At 35.2% G+C, this 7,220-nt stretch overlaps 1 pseudogene; it reads left to right on the forward strand.

Annotated features, from left to right (window-relative positions):
- The window catches only part of LOC137655333 (protein artemis-like), a 56,491-nt pseudogene extending 50,560 nt beyond the window's left edge, over positions 1–5,931 (forward strand).
- The last annotated feature ends 1,289 nt before the right edge of the window (positions 5,932–7,220 follow it).

Genomic DNA, 7,220 nt, shown 5'->3' on the forward strand with positions numbered 1-7,220 from the left:
ATAATAGTAATGAGTTACAGCACTGGACTGCTAACATTAGGTAATTTCGGAAAAGCACACAATGGCATGGAGTTTTGTCAAGGCTTTGTTGGCGATGTATCCTACAACTAGGGGGTCTGGAAAGACTATTGAATCATAACATGGTCACCATTGCTCTCCTTCTACATTAGTTTTGTATGTAGCAGTGAACTACTGGAAGATTCATTGAAGTAAAAATAATTTATAGGTTATTGATAATCATTAGCATTTCCCTCCCTCCCCATGCTTGAGATTTGCTGACGATTTTTCGAAAAACAATTTTCGAAAGAGAACTGTTTGAAAAACTTTTTTTCGAAAACTAATTATTCGAGAATAATTGTTCGAAGGTGTATTTGTTCAAATTTACAATTGATCGAATTACAAGATATTCGATTAACAATTTTTCGAAATTAATATTGTTCGAATCCATGAGTTAAACTGACTTGAGTAAGAGTAAGAATTTATAATTTTTGCGGTTTATAAGCGAATGAGTAGTTATATGAAAAACAACTCGATTGCATTGTTTATTATTTAAATTCATTTATGAAAATAAAATCAACCGCAAACAAATCCTGCTTTTGACAATAAACATGTATAATCGAATGAGTAGTTGAATGACGTAGAGTTTTCAGTGAAAATTCGAATGCCATTAGCACTGGCATTTATCCTAGAAGGAAGTTATTGACATTTTTGAAAATTTAGTAGAACTGGAGGTATTTTTACCCGAATTACTTATGGTAATAGATTATTTTGAAGATACGTGGCTTGGTCGACCAGGTAGGCGAAATGCTCGTCGTTCACCTTTGTTTGATATAAATATTTGGTCTTGCTTTGAAAGAGTTAAGAATAATCTCCAAAGACAAATAATTCGATTGAGGGTTGGCATCCAGCATTTTCTCAGCAAGTCAGCGCTGTTCACCCATCATTATGGAAACTCATCGACGCATTTAAAAGAGAACAATCTCAATAAAATTGAAATTGCAAAATCAAATAGAGGGGAAGAATGTGGAAGAAGCACCCGGAAATATAAAGATACTGCAATACGTTTCAAGAAACCAGTTGACAACTTTGAAGAGTATCATGACGAGATCAAGTATCTTCGTACAGTAGCCCATAATCTAAGGATGTAATGAAATGTCTGATTTCCTTTTTTATATTAGTATTGATTTTTAATTGCTTTTAAAATGTTTTTTCATTTGACATAAATGTGCAAAGAAATATAAATAAATTTTAATAAATATAGAATATTCATTAATTAACATTAAGCCTATTCTCCTTTATGGTTAAGTAAAGTATGCTAATGGATTCGAACAACATAAATTTCGAAAAATTGCTTATTCGAATATCTTGCAATTCGATCATTTGTAAATTCGAACAAAATCATATTCGAACAATTGTCTTTCGAATAATTGTTTTTCGAAAAATAGTCCGCACGCGCATGCTTGATGGTAGGAAAGGTTCTACGAGGTTCATGATACACTCCCAATTGGGAATAGACAAGTAGAACGGGCAGCCATCTAATTGGAAAAGCACTACACCAGATAATTTTCCGTTCATAATAATGGGGAGAGCTATAAAAAAAATTTACTTAAAGTTAAAAAGGTTAAGGCTGCCCAGGTTAAGTTAGCACCCTCCTGAGGAAGAACAGCAAAAAAAAAATTTGTAATTATTGGAATAATTAACTAGAATAAAAAAGAATCCTTTTCTATGAATTTCAAGTCTCTAAACAACATATTAAAGCATAAAAATCTTGTATTGTTTTTATTGTTACCGCAGAACCAAGTGAGAGGATGGGTGGCAATAAAGTTTTCCATTTCAGGTTTTGAAATTGCTTCATGAAGCTTTGAATCGTTCTGGAGATCATTATAGCATAGAGTATGGAGGTACTCAGCGCCGAAGTATGGGCTCTTTTAAGAGGCAGTTGCAAAGTAATGAGAGTAATAGTAGCACCTTAGAAGCAGCCATGTTGGATGGGTTTTTGACATCACCAAGTAAACGGAGAAGACATAGTGACTCTAATATGACATTGGTTCTTCCAACTCCAAGAGGGAACATGAAAGGTTCTCTTAGTCTGGAGGGAGAAGCCCGTTGTGAAGCTTTGGAAGGGGCTGTGCCAAATAATGGTGCCGGTACTTCTGGGAATGAGACGCTTCAGGGATCACCAGGAACAAAATTGGAATGGGTAGATCCCTACACTCCTTCACCCATATCTATGTATCAATGTAAATATGGAAACACTCCCGAGTCTAGTCAAGATGACCAACAAAGTGATAGACTGTCTAATATTGCCAAAATTAACCTTATGAATAAATTTGACATGTCTAGTTCAATTGAAACTGTTAGTGATAGTGGAGCCAGAAATGTGATAGTGAAAATGTCTCACACCAGTTGTGGTAAAATGATGAGTGCTGGTTCAGGTAGTAGAACGAGTGGGGAATCATATAGGGGGGCTTTTAATTCACAGCAGATGTCTGTAGATGTGGATGATGATGGAGATACTCATTCACTTTCTAGTTTCAATAAAACTCATGGGAGTCAGGATAGCATCGACTTGGTTAGTGTTTTTTCAGATGATACAAGAGAGAGTACGTTGATAGTCGATGATAGGCCTGCATCTTCGGCAGGTGTTGCAGGGGAAAGTGCTATAAAACGAAGTCGCAAGATGTGGTATAAGCACAAGTATTTCTCTACTCCAGTTCATGAGGAAGGAGATAAACGTATCAAGATTGAACCAAAGCCTACTTTTGGACCACGATCATCGTCATTGCCCTTACCTGAACCTGACCGTGAAGGCATAGTTTCTCCTGACTTATTTCCTAGTCCTGAGACTGATCGCAGTCTTCCTCTGATTACCGTGTCTTCACCATCAGACCAAGCCAGTGAATCTCAAGTATCAGATGAAACAAATGTTACTGTTGTACTTAGTGGGAGCTCTGGGGAGCCATCTGATTTGGATGTTATGCTGGTCGATGAACTGCCTCCAGACCAGCCAACTGGCAGCGAGTTGAATCAACGTACGAGCCCAACCACCTCGCGGCCATCTGTCATTTGTGGTCCGCCACTTGCTGCATTGCCTCAGGAACGAGATTTTATCTCTGCTGCAGACTCCAGAACACACATCCCCATTTCTTCACCGAGTGATTCTTCTGGCATTGATTCTGCTGGGTCAAGTAGTAGCAGCAGTGTACCCCCTTTGAAGTCTCCATTGACAACAAGTTCTGGAGGTATTGTTGATTTGGTGAGTGATAGTGATTGCACTCCTGATTTAGAGGATTTGTTAATACGCACACCTCAGGTCAGTGGAGTGACCGTAAAGACTCAAGACTATACGGAGAGGTCATCTTGTTTGAAAACTACTCGCCGCAGAGACAATGAAGTGGAGGTAGTTACTTTGGATCAGCAACGTTTTTGTAAATAATGTATATACTGTATTTGTTTATGATAAGTCAGGGTTGCTTGAGCAGTCATTCAGGACCTCATAGTACTTCTCATGTCAGGCACTGTTGAAGCTGATGCACTTAGAAGCAGAGAGTTGGCTTAAACCTTTGTAGTTGATCTTGTTTTCAATAGAATATGTAGGTGCTGTCTCAAATCAACATTAAAATCTCAAATTCCCCTTTCCTTAATTTTAAAAGACTGGGCTGAACTAAATAATATATAAAATTGATGGTAAAAGGCTAGTGTTTATTGTACCTGTGCGTCATACAAACTTTTATTAGAAGTGCTTGTTACTGGCTGAAATAGTTTTTGCATATGGAGTAAGATTTGCACCTCTAAAAGTAAGATACAGAAATTTAGTGAATCCCCTTCAAAATAGATGTAGATCGTGTGGGATTAACTAGATTAATTGGATGTTGAAAGCTCTACTTTTCTTTGATATGATGGTACATTAAGTTTTTACCCACGTAAGACATTTTGGGTATCAAAAATTGGAGGTTGCTGCCCATGGCATTTGTGGTGCAGATCAGTGGATGATTGGATACATTCCACACCAGCTTAATTTTTCTCAACTTCAAGATTGCTGTTTAATGTTGTATCTTTGTTGGTTTTCCCTTATGCTTGCTGTCTATTCAAATACTCATTATTTTTGTGAAGATGATTTAGGATTGGCAAAGGAGGGATATGCTCTGGCCGGAGCAAATGTTTGCTTTACAAAGTGTAATGCAATTATTTCCCCAGAGTTATACAAACTTGTGCTTACATTCCCTAATGTATTCCTTTAACTGTCTAACATTATAGGACCAAATTGGATACTTTCCAGAATGAATTGCTGTGAATTATTAGTCAGTTTTCTTCCTTATAGCCAAGTACTTAAAATAGTTGTAATCCTGCTGAATTGAGCTAGATTGTCTCATTTTAGAATGAAAGTCTCTCAGTATAATTCCAAATTTATTATGCGTACATTTTGGTTATGTCCTTTTAATTGCTATTTCTTTTAATAAGGTATTTTTAATGTTTTAACTCCTGACAGTAATTAAGGATTGTTTTTATCTTTGCGAGTTATGTCATACACTTCTGTCCCTCTGATAGAACTTTTAATCAACTAATGAGAATACTACACTTTTGTAATTGGCATTCAAAAGAAAATTAGCTTCTTGTTTTGCCAAGAATCCTGGAATCCTATAAAGATAACTTCAGTTTGATCGAGATGGTTTATTCAATTGGATAATTTTATAGTGTGTTAACTGATGTTCTTTCCCAAGGTGTTAATGTAATAATTTGTAGTCAAAGGTACTGGAAACTTTCTTTGCTATGTCAGTACGGAATGCATTTATTGTTCTAAGAATATTTTTATTAATTATTTTTTATAATTTCATATTCCACTATATTTGATCTATTGATCTGGGATTATTTGATGATGAGCTGTGTATCTGGGATTTTGTATTGTACACATCACGGCAGCTGATTGTGACTGTATATACATATACATACATTGTACATTCCGTATCAAAATTCCGCTAAGTGCATAACACAAAATCTGCTGATAATTGTATTAAAATTTCAGCAGTATTGTAGCTGATTCAATGTCAGTGGTAATGTTTTGGAGTAGAGAAAAATATATGTTGTTAAATGTTGGTTTTAGAAGTTATTAATATTTTTTGTAAAAAATAAAAAAGATTATTAGACTGAATACAATTTATTGCTTTCATTTTTTTTTTTTAAACTTAAAAATTAAATGAAAGAACTGAAGCTAAGCATTGGATATAAAGCTTTCTGCTGATCATGTACTATATATGTTTAATGCTGATATCTTAAAAGAACATAAAAAGAGTGAAATTGGGGCTTTAGGGATTTATTGTAAACTGAAAGTAAATTATAATAGCTGACTGTGAAAGAAAAATAACTGACCAATTTATATTATATAATTTTAAATTGATCATTCATTAGCAACTGTTATGTGACGACAGTAATTATATTAGTGCATAAACACTTTGAATGGAAAGACACAATTTAACAACCAGAGAAGACAGTATGGTTAGGAGACTGTACCCTCAACCAAGAAGCAGAGATGGAAGTTGCGGAAATTAGAATGTTGAGGTTCTCGAGCGGTCAACAAGGAAGGTTGAGGTCGGATATAAACTCATAAGAGGAACTGCACATGTTAATCAGTTGGAAAGAAAGCAAAGGAAGCAAGACTTAATGTGGTTGGGCAGGGGAAGAGAAGGGAAGAAGAGTATGTAGGGAGGAGGATACTAAGCATGGAGCCTTCAGGTAGAAAGAGGAGAGGAAGTCCTAAGATGAGTTTTATGGATTCAATAATAGAATATATGATAGCAATTGGTGTGACAGAGGAGGATTCAGAGTATAGAAGTAGAGGAGACAGACAATCTGATGTGGCGAGCCCTGAATGGGTGAAGCTTAAAGAAAAAGATGATGGGGACAATATTTCATTAAGAAAGAAAATGCCACAATTCTGAACAATTTTGTGAATTGCAAATAAATAAATTTGTTAAAATCTCTTCAACAAAAATTACATAATAGTAACTATATACCTGTAGTCATGACACAATGCAAAAAAATTATGTGAAAGGAAGTGTATTAATGATGATAAATATTATCTTGATTATCGATATTATAATAAAAGTTATTTGCGATAAAGTATTAATAAAACAGAAGATATAATTAACCAATAGTGGTGATAACGTAAAAAAGATGGATTTTAGGAAATTTAAACTTATCTTTTAATAATTATTATATTCATCTGTTACAAATGATAATAATAAACTGAAAATGGCATTATTAATCAAAACACTTGGTGGTATTGAGATCTAAAATTATAAAGTGTACACCGCAACTTGCAGATAACCCTGCTTAGAAGTGGAATATTTGGTTTTGTATGATGAGATGCGAGGCAGTAGGACACGAAAGGTTTTTTTCTGGAGACCTTCAAGTTGACAAATTGAGGAAATGTTGAAGTAATATCTATCAAGACTACTAGTCCCATCAGTGGCACTTAGCTGGGTGTTTAACATATCACAATTTAGATACTTTTGCTCTGTCCTTTACTGTATTTTCTATACCGTAGTGAAAGTTTTAAGACGTTCATGCCAAATATTACTGTCATTAAGTTTTATTTTGTAAGTAGTTTAACCTGCTGATCTTCTAATGGAATAGGACACTGTATTAGCCTCCTGGCTAGTACAGTGGTAATTGTTCGCCTAGCATTCGCATGGCGGTAGATCGATCCCAGCCTAGGACCGTGAGTTTAAGCCGTTTACTAGGGAGGCTACTGCTACGGTTGGGCACCACAGGGGAGGGAGGGGTTGGGCTTGCCTGGCTAACATTCTGATGAGCATCTATTCTGATGAAACTTGAACTGAAACCAGACACCTTTACCTTTACATGGTGTGCTTTTCATTGTTTTGTTATTTGTTTTTTTTTTCATTAGTGTCTTGTTTCCTGTTACTGTTTACTCATTTATTATGAATTACATTATATTAAGAAATTGGAATTTATAACCATCATATTGTTTTCTTTTATTGTGTTCAGAGAGAATTGAAATGGCTGGTAAAAATATGAAAGATTTTAATTTTAAGTGTAATGAATTTCTTTATGCACCTCCCTAGATGTTCATAACGCCTTCGTCTCCAGAAGCTTGGAATGTCCGCGTTACCCCCATGGAATTAAGAAATTTCCCATTTTCTTTCCTTCCAATATACCCCTTGATGAGATTTACCAGTGTCTTAACAGCAATAATGTAT

The sequence above is a fragment of the Palaemon carinicauda genome, chromosome 16 (genome assembly GCF_036898095.1).
Source record: "Palaemon carinicauda isolate YSFRI2023 chromosome 16, ASM3689809v2, whole genome shotgun sequence".
Classification (NCBI taxonomy): domain Eukaryota; kingdom Metazoa; phylum Arthropoda; class Malacostraca; order Decapoda; family Palaemonidae; genus Palaemon; species Palaemon carinicauda.